The following is a 12,777-nucleotide window of genomic DNA, read 5'->3' as shown; positions in this document are numbered from 1 at the left end:
ACACACTTGTAATGTGTAGAGCTACACTATACATATACAGTATATATTACACACAGTCCTACATTACACACATGTATGGTGTAGAGCTACACTATACATATACAGTATATATTACACACAGCCCTACATTACACACATGTACAGTGTAGAGCTACACTATACATATACAGTATATATTACACACAGTCCTACATTACACACATGCACAGTGTAGAGCTACACTATACATATACAGTATATATTACACACAGCCCTACATTACACACATGTACAGTGTAGAGCTACATTATTCATATACAGTATATATTACACACAGCCCTACATTACACACATGTACGGTGTAGAGCTACATTATACATATACAGTATATATTACACACAGCCCTACATTACACACATGTACGGTGTAGAGCTACACTATACATATACAGTATATATATTACACACAGCCCTACATTACACACATGTACAGTGTAGAGCTACACTATACATATACAGCATATATTACACACAGCCCTACATTACACACATGCACAGTGTAGAGTTACACTATACATATACAGCATATATTACACACAGCCCTACATTACACACATGTACGGTGTAGCGCTACACTATACATATACAGTATATATATTACTGCCCTACATCACACACATGTACAGTGTAGAGCTACACTATACATATACAGTATATATTACACACAGCCCTACATAACACACATGTACAGTGTAGAGCTACACTATACATATACAGCATATATTACACACAGCCCTACATTACACACATGCACAGTGTAGAGCTACACTATACATATACAGTATATATTACACACAGCCCTACATTACACACATGCACAGTGTAGAGCTACATTATACATATACAGTATATATTACACACAGCCCTACATTACACACATGTACGGTGTAGAGCTACACTATACATATACAGTATATATATTACACACAGCCCTACATTACACACATGTACAGTGTAGAGCTACACTATACATATACAGTATATATATTACTCACTGCCCTACATTACACACATGTACAGTGTAGAGCTACACTATACATATACAGTATATATATATTACTCACTGCCCTACATTACACACATGCACAGTGTAGAGCTATACTATACATATACAGTATATAACACACAGCCCTACATTACACACATGTATAGTGTAGAGCTACACTATACATATACAGTATATATATTACACACAGCCCTACATTACACATATGCACAGTGTAGAGCTACACTATACATATACAGTATATATATTACACACAGCCCTACATTACACACCTGTACAGTGTAGAGCTACACTATACATATACAGTATATATTACACACAGCCCTACATTACACACATGTACGGTGTAGAGCTACACTATACATATACAGTATATATATTACTCACTGCCCTACATTACACACATGCACAGTGTAGAGCTACACTATACATATACAGTATATAACACACAGCCCTACATTACACACATCTACAGTGTAGAGCTACACTATACATAAACAGTATATATATTACACACAGCCCTACATTACACATATGCACAGTGTAGAGCTACACTATACATATACAGTATATATATTACACACATGTACGGTGTAGAGCTACACTATACATATACAGTATATATAACACACAGTCCTACATTACACACATGTACGGTGTAGAGCTATACTATACATATACAGTATATATTACTTACTGCCCTACATTACACATGTACAGTGTAGAGCTACACTATACATATTCTGTATATATTACTCACTGCCCTACATTACACACATATACAGTGTAGAGGTACACTATACATATACAGTATATATATTACACACATGTACGGTATAGAGCTACCCTATACATATACAGTATATATAACACACTGCCCTACATTACACACATGTACGGTGTAGAGCTACCCTATACATATACAGTATATATATTACTCACTGCCCTACATTACACACATGCACAGTGTAGAGCTACACTATACATATACAGTATATATTACTCACTGCCCTACATTACACACATGCACAGTGTAGAGCTACACTATACATATACAGTATATAACACACAGCCCTACATTACACACATCTACAGTGTAGAGCTACACTATACATAAACAGTATATATATTACACACAGCCCTACATTACACATATGCACAGTGTAGAGCTACACTATACATATACAGTATATATATTACACACAGTCCTACATTACACACATGTACGGTGTAGAGCTATACTATACATATACAGTATATATTACTTACTGCCCTACATTACACATGTACAGTGTAGAGCTACACTATACATATTCTGTATATATTACTCACTGCCCTACATTACACACATATACAGTGTAGAGGTACACTATACATATACAGTATATATATTACACACATGTACGGTGTAGAGCTACCCTATACATATACAGTATATATAACACACTGCCCTACATTACACACACATACGGTGTAGAGCTACCCTATACATATACAGTATATATATTACTCACTGCCCTACATTACACACATGTAGAGTGTAGAGCTACAATATACAGTATATATAACACACAGCCCTACATTACACACATGTACAGTGTAGAGCTACACTATACATATTCTGTATATATTACACACTGCCCTACATTACACACATATACAGTGTAGAGGTACACTATACATATACAGTATATATATTACACACATGTACGGTGTAGAGCTACACTATACATCTACAGTATATATAACACACTGCCCTACATTACACACATGTACGGTGTAGAGCTCCCCTATACATATACAGTATATATATTACTCACTGCCCTACATTACACACATGTAGAGTGTAGAGCTACAATATACAGTATATATAACACACAGCCCTACATTACACACATGTACAGTGTAGAGCTACACTATACATATACAGTATATATATATATTACACACAACCCTACATTACACACATGCACAGTGTGGAGCTACACTATACATATACAGTATATATTACACAGCCCTACATTACACACATGTACGGTGTAGAGCTACACTATACATATACAGTATATATAACATACTGCCCTACATTACACACATGCACAGTGTAGAGCTACACTATACATATACAGTACATATATTACTCACTGCCCTACATTATACACATGTACAGTGTAGAGCTACACTATACATATACAGTATATTTATTACTCACTGCCCTACATTACACACATGCTCAGTGTAGAGCTACACTATACATATACAGTATATAACACACAGCCCTACATTACACACATGTATAGTGTAGAGCTACACTATACATATACAGTATATATTACACACATGTACAGTGTAGAGCTACACTATACATATACAGTATATATATTACACACAGCCCTACATTACACACATGTACAGTGTAGAGCTACACTATACATATACAGTATATATATTACTCACTGCCCTACATTACACACATGCACAGTGTAGAGCTACACTATACATATACAGTATATAACACACAGCCCTACATTACACACATGTATAGTGTAGAGCTACACTATACATATACAGTATATATATTACACACAGCCCTACATTACACACATGTACGGTGTAGAGCTACACTATACATATACAGTATATATTACTCACTGCCCTACATTACACACATGCACAGTGTAGAGCTACACTATACATATACAGTATATAACACACAGCCCTACATTACACACATGTACAGTGTAGAGCTACACTATACATATACAGTATATATATTACACACAGCCCTACATTACACACATGCACAGTGTAGAGCTACACTATACATATACAGTATATATATTACACACAGCCCTACATTACACATATGCACAGTGTAGAGCTACACTATACATATACAGTATATATTACACACAGCCCTACATTACACACCTGTACAGTGTAGAGCTACACTATACATATACAGTATATATTACACACAGCCCTACATTACACACATGTACGGTGTAGAGCTACACTATACATATACAGTATATATATTACTCACTGCCCTACATTACACACATGCACAGTGTACAGCTACACTATACATATACAGTATATATATTACACACAGCCCTACATTACACACATGTACAGTGTAGAGCTACACTATACATATACAGTATATATATTACTCACTGCCCTACATTACACAAATGCACAGTGTAGAGCTACACTATACAACACACAGCCCTACATTACACACATGCACAGTGTACAGCTACACTATACATATACAGTATATATATTACACACAGCCCTACATTACACACATGTACGGTGTAGAGCTACACTATACATATACAGTATATATATATTACACACAGTCCTACATTACACACATGTACGGTGTAGAGCTATACTATACATATACAGTATATATTACTCACTGCCCTACATTACACATATGTACAGTGTAGAGCTACACTATACATATTCTGTATATATTACTCACTGCCCTACATTACACACATATACAGTGTAGAGGTACACTATACATATACAGTATATATTACACACATGTACGGTGTAGAGCTACACTATACATATACAGTATATATAACACATTACACACATGTACAGTGTAGAGCTACACTATACATATACAGTATATATTACACAGCCCTACATTACACAGATGTACAGTGTAGAGCTACACTATACATATGCAGTATATAACACACAGCCGTACATTACACACATGTGCAGTGTAGAGCTACACTATACATATAAAGTATATATATATATTACTCACTGCCCTACATTACACACATGTACAGTGTATAGCTACACTATACATATACAGTATATATATTACACACATGCACAGTGTAGAGCTACACTATACATATGCAGTATATATATTACACACTGCCCTACATTACACACATGTACAGTGTAGAGCTATACTATACATACACAGTATATATTACACACAGCCCTACATTACACACATGTACGGTGTAGAGCTACACTATACATATACAGTATATATATATTACACACAGTCCTACATTACACACATGTACGGTGTAGAGCTACACTATACATATTCTGTATATATTACACACAGCCCTACATTACACACATATACAGTGTAGAGGTACACTATACATATACAGTATATATTACTCACTGCCCTACATTACACACATACAGTGTAGAGGTACACTATACATATACAGTATATATATTACACACACGTACGGTGTAGAGCTACACTATACATATACAGTATATAACACACTGCCCTACATTACACACATGTACGGTATAGAGCTACACTATACATATACAGTATATATAACTCACTGCCCTACATTACACACATGTACAGTGTAGAGCTACACTATACATATACAGTATATATATATTACACACAACCCTACATTACACACATGTGCAGTGTAGAGCTACACTATACATATAAAGTATATATATATATATATATATATATATATATTACTCACTGCCATAATAATAATAATCTTTATTTATATAGCGCCAACATATTCCGCAGCGCTTTACAGTTTAACAGTTTCAAGACACAAGTCATAAGTAACAACGCTAACAATACAATAATTAAAGCAAAATAAGACGAAATAAGACTACATTACACACATGCACAGTGTAGAGCTACACTATACATATACAGTATATATTACACAGCCCTACATTACATACATGTACGGTGCAGAACTACACTATACATATATAGTATATATTACACACAGCCCTACATCACACACATGTACAGTGTAGAGCTACACTATACATATGCAGTATACATATTACACGCAGCCCTACATTACACACATGTACGGTGTAGAGCTACACTATACATATACAGTATATATATTACACACATGTACGGTGTAGAGCTACACTATACATATACAGTATATATATTACACACATGTACGGTGTAGAGCTACACTATACATATACAGTATATATATGTTACACACAGCCCTACATTACACACGTGTACAGTGTAGAGCTACACTATACATATACAGTATATATATTACACACAGCTGTACATTACACATATGTACGGTGTAGAGCTACACTATACATATACAGTATATATATATTACACACATCCCTACATTACACACATGTACGGTGTAGAGCTACACTATACATATACAGTATATATTAAACACAGCCGTACATTACACACATGTATGGTGTAAAGCTACACTATACATATACAGTATACATTACACACAGCCCTACATTACACACATGCACAGTGTAGAGCTACACTATTCATATACAGTATATATATTACACACAGCCCTACATTACACACATGTACAGTGTCGAGCTACACTATACATATACAGTATATATTACACAGCCCTATATTACATACATGTACGGTGTAGAGCTACACTATACATATATAGTATATATATTACACACAGCCCTACATCACACACATGTACAGTGTAGAGCTACACTATACATATGCAGTATATATATTACACGCAGCCCTACATTACACACATGTACAGTGTAGAGCTACACTATACATATAAAGTATATATTACACACAGCCCTACATTACATACATGTACGGTGCAGAGCTACACTATACATATACAGTATATATATTACACACATGTACGGTGTAGAGCTACACTACATATACAGTATATATATTACACACATGTACGGTGTAGAGCTACACTATACATATACAGTATACATTACACACAGCCCTACATTACACACATGTACGGTGTAGAGCTACACTCTACATATACAGAGACACAACAAGAAAACATAAAATAACAAATTTGAAAAAATACTCTGCAGTAAAAACATGACAGTAATCAGCAAGTGCTGTATAACAAATACAGGGTATTTAGTCGATACATTTTTTGCAAAAAATATATACCAAGCTGCTTTACCACGTCACGGTAACCCTTCACGAAGTAGTCCCTATCTCATGTATTTAAAACCTGAACATCTGAACAGTGTCTAAAACGAACAGGATTCGGACAGGCGCTTCCTGGAATGGGCTTGTGGTGCAAGACAGCTCATTTATGTGCATGTTACACAGGAGAGGGGTGGGGTCTCCCAAACCATGCTGAGCACGGAAAAAACGGATTAACATATAAAATATATATATTACACACATGTACAGTGTAGAGCTACACTATACATATACAGTATATATTACACACAGCCCTACATTACACACATGTATGGTGTAGAGCTACACTATACATATACAGTATATATAACACACTGACCTACATTACACACATGTACGGTGTAGAGCTACACTATACATATACAGTATATACAGTGGGGCAAAAAAGTATTTAGTCAGTCAGCAATAGTGCAAGTTCCACCACTTAAAAAGATGAGAGGCGTCTGTAATTTACATCATAGGTAGACCTCAACTATGGGAGACAAACTGAGAAAAAAAAATCCAGAAAATCACATTGTCTGTTTTTTTTTTCATTTTATTTGCATATTATGGTGGAAAATAAGTATTTGGTCAGAAACAAAATTTCATCTCAATACTTTGTGATATATCCTTTGTTGGCAATGACAGAGGTCAAACGTTTTCTGTAAGTCTTCACAAGGTTGCCACACACTGTTGTTGGTATGTTGGCCCATTCCTCCATGCAGATCTCCTCTAGAGTAGTGATGTTTTTGGCTTTTCGCTTGGCAACACGGACTTTCAACTCCCTCCAAAGGTTTTCTATAGGGTTGAGATCTGGAGACTGGCTAGGCCACTCCAGGACCTTGAAATGCTTCTTACGAAGCCACTCCTTCGTTGCCCTGGCGGTGTGCTTTGGATCATTGTCATGTTGAAAGACCCAGCCACGTTTCATCTTCAATGCCCTTGCTGATGGAAGGAGATTTGCCCTCAAAATCTCACGATACATGGCCCCATTCATTCTTTCATGTACCCGGATCAGTCGTCCTGGCCCCTTTGCAGAGAAACAGCCCCAAAGCATGATGTTTCCACCACCATGCTTTACAGTAGGTATGGTGTTTGATGGATGCAACTCAGTATTCTTTTTCCTCCAAACACGACAAGTTGTGTTTCTACCAAACAGTTCCAGTTTGGTTTCATCAGACCATAGGACATGCTCCCAAAACTCCTCTGGATCATCCAAATGCTCTCTAGCAAACTTCAGACGGGCCCGGACATGTACAGGCTTAAGCAGTGGGACACGTCTGGCACTGCAGGATCTGAGTCCATGGTGGCGTAGTGTGTTACTTATGGTAGGCCTTGTTACATTGGTCCCAGCTCTCTGCAGTTCATTCACTAGGTCCCCCCGCGTGGTTCTGGGATTTTTGCTCACCGTTCTTGTGATCATTCTGACCCCACGGGGTGGGATTTTGCGTGGAGCACCAGATCGAGGGAGATTATCAGTGGTCTTGTATGTCTTCCATTTTCTAATTATTGCTCCCACAGTTGATTTCTTTACTCCAAGCTGGTTGGCTATTGCAGATTCAGTCTTCCCAGCCTGGTGCAGGGCTACAATTTTGTTTCTGGTGTCCTTTGACAGCTCTTTGGTCTTCACCATAGTGGAGTTTGGCGTCAGACTGTTTGAGGGTGTGCACAGGTGTCTTTTTATACTGATAACAAGTTTAAACAGGTGCCATTACTACAGGTAATGAGTGGAGGAAAGAGGAGACTCTTAAAGAAGAAGTTACAGGTCTGTGAGAGCCAGAAATCTTGATTGCTTGTTTCTGACCAAATACTTATTTTCCACCATAATATGCAAATAAAATGAAAAAAAAACAGACAATGTGATTTTCTGGATTTTTTTTTCTCAGTTTGTCTCCCATAGTTGAGGTCTACCTATGATGTAAATTACAGACGCCTCTCATCTTTTTAAGTGGTGGAACTTGCACTATTGCTGACTGACTAAATACTTTTTTGCCCCACTGTATTACACACAGCCCTACATTACACATATGTATGGTATAGATCTACACTATACATATACAGTATATATAACATACTGCCCTACATTACACATGTACGGTGTAGAGCTACACTATACATATACAGTATATATAACACACTGACCTACATTACACACATGCACAGTGTAGAGCTACACTATACATATACAGTATATATTACACACTGACCTACATTACACACATGTACGGTGTAGAGCTACACTATACATATACAGTATATATATTACACACATGTACGGTGTAGAGCTACACTATACATATACAGTATATATATTACACACATGTACGGTGTAGAGCTACACTATACATATACAGTATATATTACACACTGACCTACATTACACACGTACGGTGTAGAGCTACACTATACATATACAGTATATAACACACTGACCTACATTACACACATGTACGGTGTAGAGGTACACTATACATATACAGTATATATTACACACAGTCCTACATTACACACATGTACAGTGTAGAGCTACACTATACATATACAGTATATATTACACACAGTCCTACATTACACACGTGTACAGTGTAGAGCTACACTATACATATACAGTATATATATTGCACACAGACTTACATTACACACATGTACGGTGTAGAGCTACACTATACCTATACGGTATATATTACACACATGTACGGTGTAGAGCTACACTATACATATACAGTATATACATTACACACATGTACGGTGTAGAGCTACACTATACATATACAGTATATATTACACACAGCCTTACATTACACACATGCACAGTGTAGAGCTACACTATACATATACAGTATATATTACACACATGCACAGTGTAGAGCTACACTATACATATACAGTATATATAACACACTGCCCTACATTACACACATGTACGGTGTAGAGCTACATTATACATATACAGTATATATATATTACACACTTGTAATGTGTAGAGCTACACTATACATATACAGTATATAACACACATCCCTACATTACACACATGTACGGTGTAGAGCTACACTATACATATACAGTATATATATTACTCATTGCCCTACATTACACACATGTACAGTGTAGAGCTACACTATACATATACAGTATATATTACACACATCCCTACATTACACACATGTACGGTGTAGAGCTACACTATACATATACAGTATATATATTACTCATTGCCCTACATTACACACATGTACAGTGTAGAGCTACACTATACATATACAGTATATATATTATACACTTGTAATGTGTAGAGCTACACTATACATATATAGTATATACATTACACACAGCCCTACATTACACACATGTACAGTGTAGAGCTATACTATACATACAGTATATATATTACACACAGCCCTACATTACACACATGTACAGTGTAGAGCTATACTATACATATACAGTATATATATTACACACTGCCCTACATTACACACATGTACGGTGTAGAGCTACACTATACATATACAGTATATATATTACACACAGCCCTATATTACACACATGTATGGTGTAGATCTACACTATACATATACAGTATATATATTACACACAGCCCTACATTACACATATGTACGGTGTAGAGCTACACTATACATATACAGTATATATATTACACACAGCCCTACATTACACACATGTATGGTGTAGATCTACACTATACATATACAGTATATATTACACACAGCCCTACATTACACACATGTACGGTGTAGAGCTACACTACACATATACAGTATATATATTACACACAGCCCTACATTACACACATGTACGGTGTAGAGCTACACTATACATATACAGTATATATTATACACAGCCCTACATTACACACTTGTAATGTGTAGAGCTACACTATACATATACAGTATATATATTACACACAGCCCTACATTACACACATGTACGATGTAGAGCTACACTATACATACAGTTGTGGCCAAAAGTATTGACACCCCTGCAATTCTGTCAGATAATACTCAGTTTCTTCCTGAAAATGATTGCAAACACAAATTCTTTGATATTATTATCTTCATTTAATTTGTCTTAAATGAAAAAACACAAAAAGAATTGTCCGAAAGCCAAATTGGATATAATTCCACACCAAGTATAAAAAAGAGGGTGGACAAAAGTATTGGCACTGTTCGAAAAATCATGTGATGCTTCTCTAATTTGTGTAATTAACAGCACCTGTAACTTACCTGTGGCACCTAACAGGTGTTGGCAAAAACTAAATCACACTTCCAGCCAGTTGACAAGGATTAAAGTTGACTCAACCTCTGTCCTGTGTCCTTGTGTGTACCACATTGAGCAGGGAGAAAAGAAAGAAGATCAAAGAACTGTCTGAGGACTTGAGAAACCAAATTGTGAGGAAGCATGAGCAATCTCAAGGCTACAAGTCCATCTCCAAAGACCTGAATGTTCCTGTGTCTACCGTGCGCAGTGTCATCAAGAAGTTTAAAGCCCATGGCACTGTGGCTAACCTCCCTAGATGTGGACGGAAAAGAAAAATTGACAAGAGATTTCAACGCAAGATTGTGCGGATGTTGGATAGAGAACCTCGACTAACATCCAAACAAGTTCAAGCTGCCCTGCAGTCCGAGGGTACAACAGTGGCAACCCGTACTATCCGTCGGCAACCGAATGAAAAGGGACTCTATGGTAGGAGACCCAGGAAGACCCCACTTCTTACCCCGAGACATAAAAAAGCCAGGCTGCAGTTTGCCAAAACTTACCTGAAAAAGCCTAAAACGTTTTGGAAGAATGTTCTCTGGTCAGATGAGACAAAAGTAGAGCTTTTTGGGCAAAGGCATCAACATAGAGTTTACAGGAGAAAAAAAGAGGCATTCAAAGAAAAGAACACGGTCCCTGCAGTCAAACATGGCGGAGGTTCCCTGATGTTTTGGGGTTGCTTTGCCGCCTCTGGCACTGGACTGCTTGACCGTGTGCATGGCATTATGAAGTCTGAAGACTACCAACAAATTTTGCAGCGTAATGTAGGGCCCAGTGTGAGAAAGCTGGGTCTCCCTCAGAGGTCATGGGTCTTCCAGCAGGACAATGACCCAAAACACACTTCAAAAAGCAGTAGAAAATGGTTTGAGAGAAAGCACTGGCGACTTCTAAGGTGGCCAGCAATGAGTCCAGACCTGAATCCCATAGAACACCTGTGGAGAGATCTAAAAAAGGCAGTTTGGAAAAGGCCCCCTTCTAATATCAGGGACCTGGAGCAGTTTGCCAAAGAAGAATGGTCTAAAATTCCAGCAGAGCATTGTAAGAAGCTCATTAATGGTTACCGGAAGCGGTTGGTCGCAGTTATTTTGGCTAAAGGTTGTGCAACCAAGTATTAGGCTGAGGGTGCCAATACTTTTGTCTGGCCCATTTTTGGAGTTTTGTGTGAAATGATCAATGTTTTGCTTTTTGCTTCATTCTCTTTTGTGTTTTTTCATTTAAGACAAATTAAATCAAGATGATAATACCAAAGAATTTGTGTTTGCAATCATTTTCAGGAAGAAACTGAGTATTATCTGACAGAATTTGCGCGGGTGTCAATACTTTTGGCCACAACTGTATACAGTATATATATTACACACAGCCCTACATTACACACATGTACAGTGTAGAGGTGCACTAAACATTTATAATATATATTACACAGCCCTACATTACACACATGTACGGTGTAGAGCTACACTAAACATTATAATATATATATATATTAC

At 36.8% G+C, this 12,777-nt stretch overlaps 1 protein-coding gene across 2 annotated transcripts in view; it reads left to right on the top strand.

Annotated features, from left to right (window-relative positions):
• Window positions 1–12,777, top strand: part of LOC141055666 (farnesyl pyrophosphate synthase-like) — a 128,502-nt gene that overhangs the window by 101,482 nt on the left and 14,243 nt on the right. The window lies entirely within an intron of this gene.

The sequence above is a fragment of the Dendrobates tinctorius genome, unplaced genomic scaffold, assembly GCF_039654945.1.
Source record: "Dendrobates tinctorius isolate UK_male_01 unplaced genomic scaffold, ASM3965494v1 ptg000189l, whole genome shotgun sequence".
Lineage (NCBI taxonomy): Eukaryota > Metazoa > Chordata > Amphibia > Anura > Dendrobatidae > Dendrobates > Dendrobates tinctorius.
This window is presented reverse-complemented; position numbering and strand designations above follow the sequence as displayed.